The sequence below is a fragment of the Jaculus jaculus genome, chromosome 2 (assembly GCF_020740685.1).
Source record: "Jaculus jaculus isolate mJacJac1 chromosome 2, mJacJac1.mat.Y.cur, whole genome shotgun sequence".
NCBI classification, from domain to species: domain Eukaryota; kingdom Metazoa; phylum Chordata; class Mammalia; order Rodentia; family Dipodidae; genus Jaculus; species Jaculus jaculus.
Genome location: NC_059103.1, coordinates 132904810 through 132917457, shown reverse-complemented (window position 1 = coordinate 132917457; position 12648 = coordinate 132904810). Strand labels below are relative to the sequence as shown.

The 12648-nt window shown below is 39.9% G+C and overlaps 1 pseudogene; it reads right to left on the bottom strand.

The window, feature by feature from the left end:
- Positions 1-532: 532 nt before the first annotated feature.
- Positions 533-1421, bottom strand: LOC101601400 (annotated as a pseudogene).
- Between the last annotated feature and the right edge of the window lie 11227 nt (positions 1422-12648).

Below are 12648 nucleotides of genomic sequence, written 5' to 3'. Positions count from 1 at the left end.
TCTTTGCCTTATTTCCCTGAGATAACATCTCTCACTGAACCTGGACCTACTGTTTTTGCTCAGACTGCCTGACCAGTAAGTTCCCCTGATTGTCTTGTCTCCCCCTTTAGTATAGGGTTTATGGGCTTGTATGCGGTGCCTGGCTTCTGTGGTGGGTGCTGGGGATTGATCTCAGAACCCTTATGCTTTCACAGCAAGCGCTTACCCACTGAGCCATCTTCCCAGCCTCATAGCTGGATTTTGTTTCATATTTACAAGCAGTTTTCCTAGCATCATTTTCCAATGATATTTCCCTTCCTCATTTATTCATGGATGTACCAAATTACTACAAACATTGTTTTATATCATCTATTTTAATTTATTTTTAATTGTATGTCAGCACTTTTAGTTTATTACTTTATCTTTCTAATACAAAGTTGACCTTTATTGTTTTTAAACTGTTTTAATAATCTTTTCTATCTATTTGGCAAGCTGAATTTTGGAATTATTTCTTCAAATCCCACTCTCCCTGCCTCCCAGTATGGAAAGGAATTTATTTATTTTTATTTTTTATAAAGAACACATAATATATTGGAGTCACAATGGAAGTGTTGAATATATCCAGAGCTCGGTTTAGGTAATTAATTTGTGTGCTCACGCAGACCACGAGGCTCAGCAGCAGAAGCCAAGCCAGGGGATGCTTCAGCACAGGCTTTCCAACCAACAGCTCTTTGATGGCGATGCCCAAGCCCTTCACACAGAAGACTGAAAATGCTCCAATCACAGAGCAGATTGTTATGTATACAAGAATGTTCGTCTGTCCATGGCGAGGTCCCACCACAAAGATTAATATTAAGGATACAATGATCACAAGTGTTGCAAAGACCACAAAACCTGGATCACCTAACTTATGTGGCATTTCATTTAGGGTCTCAATCTCTTCCTCCTTTGAAGAATGGATGACCATAACTGTAGATCCTAGAATACTTAGCAAACACCCAATTTTTCCAATGAAGATTAAGCCGTTCATTTAGAAAGAACGAAGAAAGAATGGCACTTACAAGGACACTGAGAGCCCCTAGTGGAGTCACTAGCGTGGCTGGTGCAAATGCATATGCAGCAAAGTTGGCCACCTCACCAGCTCCCATTGACAGCAATCCAGCCCACCACAACCATTCTTTAAGATATGCATGGCCACCTTGACCTGCTCTCATGGAGCCTTTTCTAGCAAGTCTTAGAAGGCCTTTTTTTTTTTTTTTTTTCCCAAAATGAAACTCCCTCCAATGAAAATGCTGGAGGTCATAGCCAACCCGAGACCAATATAAAAATCATATTTTCCACGACCCAGGATCATTTCGTTTGTTCCTGAAGTTGTTCCTGTGAATCACATTGATTACAGAACAGAGAAACTGCTTGTACTGGAGGCAGGGTGGTGCAATCTTCAAATTTAAAAATTCCAGGAACAGTGGTGTAATCAGCTGTAATCAGGATCCTTGAAGCTCCCTGGCCAGCCAGTCTAGCCTAAAACTGGTAAGCTCAGTTGGTAAGCGGCTTCCTCCCCGCCGGGGACTGTCCCAGGCTCCGCGCTCAGCCACCGCCTTCGTCGCGGTCCACTGGGAAGCTCTTGCATCAGGGACCGCGGCTGTGAGTGCCGCCTCCTCCATGGGAGCACTGACAGCTGCTTACCTCCGACCGGGACTGCCATTGGAAAGGAATTTATTGAGAATACAGTAAACTTAAATGTTGAGAAAAAGTCACATCTTTACAATAAATAGCTTTTGCTTGTTTGTTTTGTAATTTTTGAGACTGTGTTTTACTATATATCCAAGAATGGCTGCAAACTTGGAATTTCACTGCCTCAAGTTTCCTGAGCAGTGCAGAGGTTACAGGCTTTGCCGCCTAGCTAACATTTGGCTGTTTCGATAAAGTAATATATTAGCTACTCATAAAATTTATTTATTTGCAATCAGAGAGAGATAGAAAGACAGACAGACAGACAGGCAAGGAGAGAGAAAGAGATACAGAGAGAGAGAGAGAGAGAGAGAGAGAGAGAGAGAGAGAGAGAGAGAGAGAAAGAGCTAATAGGCACGCCAGGGCTTCCAGCCACTGCAAACAAAGTCCAGATACATGCATCACTTTGTGCATCTGGCTTTATGTGGGTACTGGGGAATTGAGCTCAGGTCATTAGGCTTTGCAGGCAAGTGCCTTTAACCACGGAGCCATTTCTCCAGCCCTAAACCATTTTTTGTATTTCCTAATTCAATAAAATTCTTTTATATGTTTTTCTGAGGATTTTGTTATTTACTGCTAATTCTCAATGGAATTTATTTGCTGAAGAGAGAGTTTTATACACACATCCCTTGAGCCCATCAAAAAGTGATTTTGACAGGTTTATTTAACATGATAGCAGTAAGGGCTAGCTTACTAGCATTCTACTGATTTTTGTCTGTATTTGACTTTTTCTTGGAAATTATATTTGTTCCTATTGATCTATGTATTAATTTTAGCAGCTTCTAAATTGATTTCTAAAGGCTCATTATATTTTATCTTATATACTTATTAATACAATGTCTCTATATGTTATACAGAAACTTATAAAAATTAATAATTCATATTTTCACACATATGTGTATCCCATGTGCTGTTCCTTTCTTATAAATAAAGAACTGAGTGCACACATTAAGCTAAGGGTAGTGTGCTGAATACATCTGATACTGAAATGGCACAATTAAGATCAAATGGCTCAGGCTGGCAGATCCCCACTTTGAATTCCAAGAGGTGATAATCACAGTATGCCATTTTCTAGAATGCATTATCCCAGAGCAGCCATTTAGAGGTCGAGTCCAGTGCCCAGGGACTGTTGTTGCTCTGCTCCAACAATTAAGTGCTTACTTTTTCTTTGCTTTTAAGCAGAAAGGTCTGACAAATGATGTAGTGCCTTCCGCATCTGGAAAACCACAGAAATGGTGCTCTGGTGCTGAAGTGTACCTTAGAGAAAGAATGATGCTGAGCTAATGAGAGTGTGTCAAGGTGTTACTAGCACAGGGCCCATCACTTCTAATTAGGGCTTACAGAATTCTCTGGATCCTTCCAGGGCTCTTGCTGGGGTCACTTTAATGTGCTTCCATTTTAAAGCCTGGCAGCTCATGCTGAGGCTTTTTTTCTGTGGGATCTTGACATGATAGTATGAAGGTCTTTTATTCTGCCATTTAAAAAAATTGTTTTTATTTATTTATTTGAGAGAGAAGAAAGAGGGAGAGAGACAGAAAACAGGCATGCCAGGGCCTCCAACTACGGCAAATGAACTCCAAGTGCGTGCGTCACCTCGTGCATCTGGCTTACATGGGTCTTGGGGAATGAAACCTGTGTCCTTTGGCTTTGAAGGCAAGTGCTTTAACCACTAAGCCATCTCTCCAGCCTACTATGCTTCCTTTTATAATGATTTATTTGATAAAATTTATTTAAAAATAATTTCAATCACAGAAAATTTGGATATATAACATAAAGAATTCCAACATACCCTCTATTCATGATACCCAACAACTGACATTTTTACAATAGTATTACCATTCTCACTGTTAATCCTAAATTTGAGTCATATATACTCTCTTTAAAAACAAACAAGTGAAACACTTGAGGTAAAACTGTAGACGTGTTGCCTTTCACTCCTAAATATTTCAGTGAATATTTTGTTAAAACAAGGATATTCTTATTAGGTAGCCTTATCAACATCAACAAAAATTTATTAGATTTTGCTAGTTTTCCCATTATTGTCCTCTATAACAAATGAAAAAAAAAAAAAAGAGTCAAGTCTAGGATTCCATTCAGAATCCCCAGCCACTTTAATTGTCACTTCTCCTTAGCTTTCTTAATGTATTTTATGACATTGACATTTGTAAAGAGTGTAAGTGAGTTATTTTGCCGAAACTTTCTCTTAATTCTAACGCCTCAACTAATTCCAAAGGCATGACCTTTAACTTACAATTGAGTTCTGGTTAGCTTAATATTTTTCAGGTGTAGGAGCATTAACCTATGATTTATGCTCTAAGAACTCAAAATATATAAAGGCAGAAGCAAGGGGATGGAATTGTCTTGCCCAGCATCTCCAGAGCCTCTGTATGGCAGGTGGAAACAACCACATTTTGAGCATATTCTCAAACACATATTATTATTACAATTATCACTTTGCTTTGCAAATGAGGACTCTCACTGACTGTGATCTCCTGAAAGCCACACAGATGGCTCTACCTGGATCTTGACATTTGCAGGATTTTGTAGCTTTCTATGGATCATTCATTTCAACTGCTGGACTGGATTAGCTCCTGAGGAAGGAATTTAAGTTAGTTACATTGTAAGCTTTCTGCCTAAATCAAAGACTGGAACTTGAACTTCAGTTTGGAATGAAAGCACTGGGTGGATCAGGTCTAAAAGGAAAAAGAAATGCATCCTGTGCTCACATATTCATGGTCCATATTCAGGACCACATACCTTGCCTGAGACCTGAAGCCCTCCCTGTGCCCCATGCAGATGGAGACGTCAGCCTCATCAGATGCTGTTCTAGGAGTCCAGAGGCTTCTTTCTATGATGGGCTCCAGCCTGCTACTCTGACACTGCTGTTTGGGTACACACATTTAAAAATTATATCCTACTTTGTGGGTAGCACCTAAACAGCTAAGCCATCTTTCCATCCCTCCCCGCCCCCCTTTTTTTTGTATTTTCAAGATAGGGTTTCACCCTAGTCCAGACTGACATGGAATTCACACTACAGTTCCAGGCTGGCCTTGAACTCACAGTGATTGTCTTACCTCTGCTTCCTGCCTCCCGAGGGCTGGGATTAAAGAAGGGCACTACAATGCCCCATGTCCTTTTTTTTTTTTTTTTTTTTTTTTTTTTTTTTTTTTTTTTGTTTTTCAAGGTAGAGTCTAGCCCAGGCTGACTCAAAGTGGCTTGGCACTCATAGAAATTCTCCTGCCTCTGCCTCCCAAGTGCTGCCATTAAAGGTGCCTGGCTCTGAATACTTTATTTATTATTATTATTACTTTTTGCTTGTTTGTTTGCTTGTTGACGGCAATTGGAAATTAAAGCCTCCCGGAAGCAGTGTATTTTTGGGGGTGGGCTTATGTTTGTTACAGCCAGTTTCCCCTTGCCAGTGTTTGGCACACTCTTCTGTTCCTGTTGTCCACCTTATGTGGGCCAGGGGGTGATGTCCACCCTCTGCTTATGCTATTGTTTCCCCTGCTATCGTGAAGCTTCCCCTCAAGCCTGTAAACCAAAAATAAACCTATTTTTCCCAGAAAAAAATAAAAGTTATATCCTGTGAGCTGGTGAGTTTGCTCATTGGTTAAGGCATTTGCCAGCAAAGCCTAAAAACCCAAGTTCAAGTCACCAGAACCCACGTAAGCCAGATTCACAGGGTGGTACACATATCTGGAGTTTGTTGGCAGTGTCTGGAGGCCCTGGTGAACCCATTCTCTCTCTCTCTCTCTTTGTGTGTGTGTGTCTTTCTCAGTGCCTCTTTTTCTTGAGTAAGAAAGATACAATGTTAAAAAATAAAATAAAAATTTCTCCGACAGACTGGTAAGAATGAATTATCAAAAGGTAAAAGATACCAAACACAAATCTTTTATTGTACTTTCCCACTTGTAAAATGTTGTGAAACAAATAGGAAAAATGATGCCCAATATGAGGAACCTCAAGTTATCATTATTTTCCCCAAGCTGAGCATGGAGCCTAGGGCATGCTAGGCAAGTAGTCTACCATTGAGCTACACCCAGCCCTTTTGTTTCTTCTTTAATGAATGTCTGTCTTACTAAAAAAAATGAATCATTTTATTCTCATCCATTTTCTTTTTACTCGTCTCTGCAATTGGGCTAATGAAAGGAAGATAATGTTGACAGTGACAGTGAATGTAGGTACAGAACCATGGTCCTTGGAGAGGTAGGTAAATAGCTGTGTGAAGAAAAAGACCAGTGACTATCACGTGTGCTTTCATCTATCCATCCCTACACTCACCCATCCATATGGATGTTTATTAGTTAGGATTTTTTTGAGAAAGGTAGCTTAGGCTAGCCTCGAACTCACTGTAGCCTAGGATAACCTTGAACTTTTGACAGTCCCCCTGCCTCTGCTTCCCCAGTACTGGGATTATAGACATAAACTACAATACCATGTTCATATGTGAATTTAGCTTAACAAACTCAACAGCTAGTGAACAGTATTGAAAAAGCTGAAATGATAAAAAAATGCATACACTGTGTTTTGTGTGTGTCATGGCCCCTGTAAGGCAACCAATGATTTCCTTAGGTGCTTATCTGGAGAGGGAGCAGGCTGGTCTTGATACTACCATAGTGGAATCTCATGTGGCTGCACAATTAAAATGCACTTCCTCGCCTGTTTCCTCTTTAATTCTAGCTCTTTCCCGCCATCCTCCCAAAGCTCCAACATCTTTCTCTTCCTTTTAAGATAATATACTTGCTTCTATTAGATCAGAGAAATCAGAAAGGATCAGAGGAGACTCCTGAAAGTTCCATTGCTTAGCATCAGAACAGTGCCTGTTCTGTCTGCACTCCCATATTGCATCACAGACAGAATTTGGGTGCCAGATCCCTTCTTGACTGCTAGGGGTGTGATGCTAGCAACAGTTTCTCCTTCTCCTGTTCAACCAGTTCTCTCTCTTTCCACGATATTTCTGATCACCCTGCTTACTTGCTATATCAATGCTTACCCTTAAAAAAAATTCCATCTTGAAAACCCAGGATATACAAAAAACTTTAAAAACAATAACAAATCAAACAATACAGTAAAAAATAGGCTATGGAACTGAATAAAGCGTTCTCAAAGACAGAAATACAGGTGATCAGTAAACATCTAAAGACATATTTTATATCCTTAGCCATCAGAGAAATGTAAATTAAAGCTACTTTGAGATTCTATCTCACTCCTGTCAGAATGCCTATATTGCCTACTATCAAGAAAAGAAATGACAATAAATGCTGGTGAGTTTGTGGAAAAAGAGGACACCTCCTACATTGTGGGAATGTAAACTGGTACAGCCATTGTGAAGCTTGGTATGGAGGTTCCTGAGATAGCTAAAAACAGATTTACCATGCAAACCAGCTATACCACACCTTAGCATATACTCTAAGGACTCTTCACTACCTTAGAGATACTTGCTCATTTATGCTTATTGCTACTCTATTCACAATAGCTAAGAAGTGGAACCAGCCTAGATTCCCTTCAACTGATGAATGGTTAATGAAGATGTGGTACATTTATACAATGTACTATTCAGCAGTACAGAAAAAATGAAATTATGACATTTAGAGGGAAATAGAGGGACCTTGTAAGTATTACAGTAAGTGAGGTAATTCAGACCCAGAAAGTCAAACCATACATGTTTTCTCTCATATGTGTATCCTAGCTAGAAGTGTTTAGATTTGTATATAAGCTGGAATAAAAATCAGTAGTAGGCCAGGAAGCTAGAAAGAGGCTCTAAGGGAGAGAACAGAGGGAAGGGTTGTATATATGTAAGTAGAGGGACAGATTACTGGGGGTGGAATGGACTAAGTGGTATCAGGGGAAGGGATAGAATAAAGAAAAGGTGGGAAGGGGCTAATCTAAATTTAAGATGGTATTAATAAGCCATATGGAAACCAACTTTGTTTCTAGCCAATCATATATATGCTTTAAAAGAGAGGGAGAGTTTGGGCAGAAGTATCTCATGGACATGCATCATTGTGCACCCAAAAGACGTAAGTTGTTATTAAAAAAAGTTCAGTGTCATGGGTGTAATGCCTTCCAGTGGGTTGTTGGCCAGGAAGGTTCTTGATGCCCCCAAAACATTTTTAGGCCATTGCCAAGGCTTTTGGTTGTCCACCAGAATTAGATGTTTAAGACCCTGTTATAGAAGATGTGCTTGGACTACCAGTTACTGAGAAATCGAGCTGAAAATGAGCTGGAAGCCTCCTCCCTGTTGATAGGCTGTCAGAGAGCTGGAAAGAGCTATCCTGTACAGAGACTTTTGGGTAAAAAGTCATCAATGGTGTTAAATAGCAGAGCGGACTGAAGACTGTAAGTGTTAAGATTGGTCAGCCAGGACAAATGTGCCAATGGGTACAATAATGGCATGTCTGTTATGGGAGAAAACAACTGTTCTCTAATTGGACTAGAGGTCTGCTCCATGGGAGGGAATACATGCCTGGTACTGAAAACCTAGGCAAAAGCTTATGACTGTGGAAGTCATGAGATCTAGGGGAGTAACGCCTGCTGTTGACTGGCTGAACGCATATACTATGCCCACCAAACTGCCTCTCAGCACTTTTTTACATTTATACTCATGTATTACTGCTACTCTTTTGGTTAAAGAAGTTTTCAGGTGGCAGTGACCACTGGGTTGACACAAAAGTCACTATAGTCCTAAGAAGAAGTGACAGTAGAGTGTTCAGTACTGAGACATCTCTATCACACCCTCCAAAGCTCAAGGTCCATTGTGGAGGAGGTGGTGGGAAGAATGTAAGAGCCAAAGGAAGTGTTGGACCACTTACAATGCAATCTCCCAAGAAAAATGGCCTTGATATTCATGACCTAGCAGTACCTGACATCACAAGATCTATAAAAGACCTTCACAACTGAGGAAAAGATGATGACATCAATACATAAGAGAGACTAATTGGAAGGAAGAGAGTCAGTGGAGGGTGGATTTTAAAGTGGGAGAAGGAGAGTGGTGAGGAAATTATCATGGTTTATTGTTTATACTTATGGAAGCTGTCAATAAAAAGTTAAAAAATCCTCTCTTGTCTCTATATTCTCTATTTTGCTTCATTACTTTATTATGGGATTGTTTTCAAAATTTTTTATTTGTGTGTGTGTGTGTGTGTGTAGTGTCTTTTACTATTGCAAGTGAATGGCTGTCCAGCTTTACATGGGTGGCTGAGGAATAGAACCTGGGCTGGAATATCCACTGAACCATCTCTCCCACCCCTACAATAAAACATTTGAAAGTTATTTCTACTTAATGTTTTTAATTTCTCTCCTCTAGACCTCTTCCAGATCTATTCCATTTGTCTTGGGTGTTTTTACCTCCATGTCCCATCATCAAGATTGCCAAGAGCTTCCACAGAACTAAGTGCAATGTGCACAGTCCCTGAGTAACTTGTAACAGTATTTGGTGTCTGTCTCTTTTTCTGTAGACACTATCCTATCTTCCTTTCACACTCTGAAAACATAGTATCTTCTTAAAAGTTGCTAATACTAATTATACTTTACAAATCATAATGATATATACTCATGATGCACATTGTGATTTTTATATATGTATTCAATGTGGAATAAATAATTAAATGATCTATCCCTTATTTCCTTATATTTTATGGTGAGATATTTGAAGTTTACTCTCTTAAATGTTTTTAAGTACAAATTATTGTGCATTGCAGTCACCTGTATATCCAAATAATCTTAAATTAATATTTAAAAAATGTATTCCTTTTTACTAATAGAAACTATTCTTTGACCAAAAACATCACATACTCTGCAGCTCCCCCTACCTCTACTTATGGTGACCATTATTCTGTTTACTTCTCTGAGTTTACCTTAAAAAATTTGTTTACTTCTTTGTGTGTGTATGTGTGTGCATATACCTGTGCCATGGCAAACATGTGGAAGTCAGAAAACAACTTTAAGGTATTTGTGTTCTACCTTCTTTGAGACAGGGTCTCTTGCCATTGGGAATGAACTACAAGACTGCAAACAAATGTCAGACTAGTGGGCCAACTGACTCCAGATTCTCTTGGCCTCAGCTCCCATTGGGATCACAGATGCATGGGCCACTACTATTCTTCACAATAATTATACTAACTTTCATGATCATCAACAATATATTAGAGTTGATTTTTTCTATATGTTTTCCAAGACCAGAAGTAAGCCCATGCCTTGACAATCAATTGGTTGTTCTAGAAGATGTTGAGACACATAATGGAGAGTTTAATATTGGAAAAACTGGACATTAACATGTAAAAGAAGGTACCAAAATAGCTCAGTTGGGAGATTGTTAGACTGAACATGTAAAATAATAAAAATAGATATTTTCAAATAGAAGACTTTAAATCATTAGCAGAAACATAGGGCAATAACTTTGTAGCATAGGACGGGGTAAAGATAGGCCCACTGAAAGAACAGACAAACCTAGATGAAGGACCACTTCGAACTACAAAGCTTCTGCACTGGAAAGGGAATAAATAGCATAGAGAAGAAAAAACACAAGGAAGAAAGTGTTTGAAAGATAATGTGTCTAACAAGGAGTTAGTACCCCAAGTATATAAGAAGTCAAATAACTCAGTAACAAGAAACAATCCAATTAAACAATGGGCAAAGGCCCTTGTTGTGTGACTTTTTGTTGGGGAAGACATGAACAAATATTTACCTCAGATAAGGCAATAAGAACAGACCAAAGCAATGGTTCCACCAAATCCAGCCTGGTGAACAAATTGCGTTTAGTGGAATTATTTAGGGGAGCATGGGTGCAGGGTTGATGAAACCCAGTGAATTTACTGAGATTATTTATAGAAGTATGAGTGAGTTAAAGACAGTTGCATTGCCAAAGAGCATGCTCTACCATGAGTGACAGTTCATAAGAGCTGCAACCCTGGAGCTCCCTGGCCAGCTTGCAGGAAGGTCTTCTGAAGACAGCCTCCTCTTAGGACATTGCTTATATCCCTGTGGAGGGGGGCCTTGCAAATCTTGTGAGTTTCTGAGCTTCCTGAATCTTGTAAGCTTAGTGAAATCCCAGAGCCTGTATCTTCAGCTTCTTTAATCCTATGAGCAAGTTCTGTCCTTCCTCTGATAGGGAATGTTTCAGTTCGGAGGAAATAGCTGTGCAACAGATCCAAACAGACATTTTTCAAAAGATGACACACAAAAGGCCAACAAGTCTGTAAAGAAATGCTCGGCATCATTGATCATTAGCAAAATCTGTCTGAGAATGACAATGAGATATGCCATAATAGCTGTTATTATCACTTCTCATCTGACTTCACTAAGTGCTGAATTAGTGGTCCATATCTTTAGTGGGTTGATTTAGCAAATTCCATCCAATCACAATCATGATGTGGTGATATTTTTTAAACATCTTACAATATATCACTCAAAACCAAATAGATAAACAAGCACAGAGTGAAGAGATAAACACCTATTAAAAGCAAACTAAATGGTAGAAAATCATCTAGCTCATGTCTACCATCGCATCCCTTCCAACAGGAAACAGCTGTCAGGGACCAGCAGTCTGATGATGGGAGTGGTAAAGAGATGAAAACTAAACGTGAATAGTACTACAACTTGCAAAGCCCAGATGTCCCCTGAAACACTTGTTTGTGAACATAGAGCAGCCACTCCAGTAGGATCTGAGCAAATAATAAGTGGATATGTGAACAACTGGTGAACAAAATGCTCACATGGTCTCAAGTTACCTGCAAGTACAGAAGGTTGTAGCTAGGAAGGGATATTTACTGAAGCTTACAGATCCAGGGAAAATTCCATTATGGCAAAAAAGGGCCAAGCAGAAAAAGAGAAGCCACAAGCCAAAAGCCACACTGCACACTTTAGGAACTCCATGTAAAACTAGACACTACATATCTTTAGATTGAAATCTCAAACCCACTACCATACCTTGGGGTTCGACCCTAAAATCCACCCAGTGACACTGCCTCTTTTAACATCTTTTAAGAAGGTCTTAGTCCCATTAACAATGTCTTTGCACTTAAGACTTAACCAACCTCTGAAGACTCTACCTCTTATTATTATTATCTTGATGAAGTTTCAACACAAGTTTTGAGAAACATTCAGACCATAGTAGACCTCTACCAATGAATTCATCTGACATGAATTTTGGTGAGTAGAAAATTTAAACACCTCTAACAACTGTTGCCACTACTGCTGAGAGGGAAGCCACTCCCCTGTTTCCCAGGAAGCAATGACACTGCCTTCCTAGGAAAAGCCTGTTTCTGTTCTTCTCCAGTAGTCTCTTGTCAACAAAGGATCCTTCTATCCCATTATTCTGTGCCCTGCATTCTCCAACTGATTCCCGTCTCATCCTTGTTGTCAGTATAAAATACCTGAGCAGAATCAGTTGATGGAAAGAGGGGGTGTTATTACTGGGTTACAGTTCCAAGGGAAAGTTTCATCATGGCAGGAAAAGCATGGCAGAAACAGACAGCCAGGCACCACACCCAGATAGCTGGGCATCACCTCTCCTCATCAGCAGAGGTTAAGTATAGAAACTGAGTCCAGTGGGGCTGGACTCTAACACCCCAAGGCCTTCCCCCAGCAATACACCTCCTAAGAGCTCCATTAGGTGGGGATTAAGTGTGAGGTAGAATCACAAGCACATGAGGCTATGGGGGACATTTTATATTCAACCATCACAGATAACCCATCTTGGGCACTGGCCTGTGAGGTCTCAGGGGCTGGCCCACCTCATCTCTGCACTTGCCGTACTCTTCCTCCCCAGGTTGGAGCACTGGCCTGCCTCCAGCACTCTCCAGGCACACACTCCTGCCTCTTCTCATCTTTACTTATAGGTAAGCCGTTTCTGAGCACTATTCATAAAATAATGACTTGTCTTGGCACCGAATCTCCCTTTCCACTGCTTCATTTGTCTTCACAGTATATAAAACTATC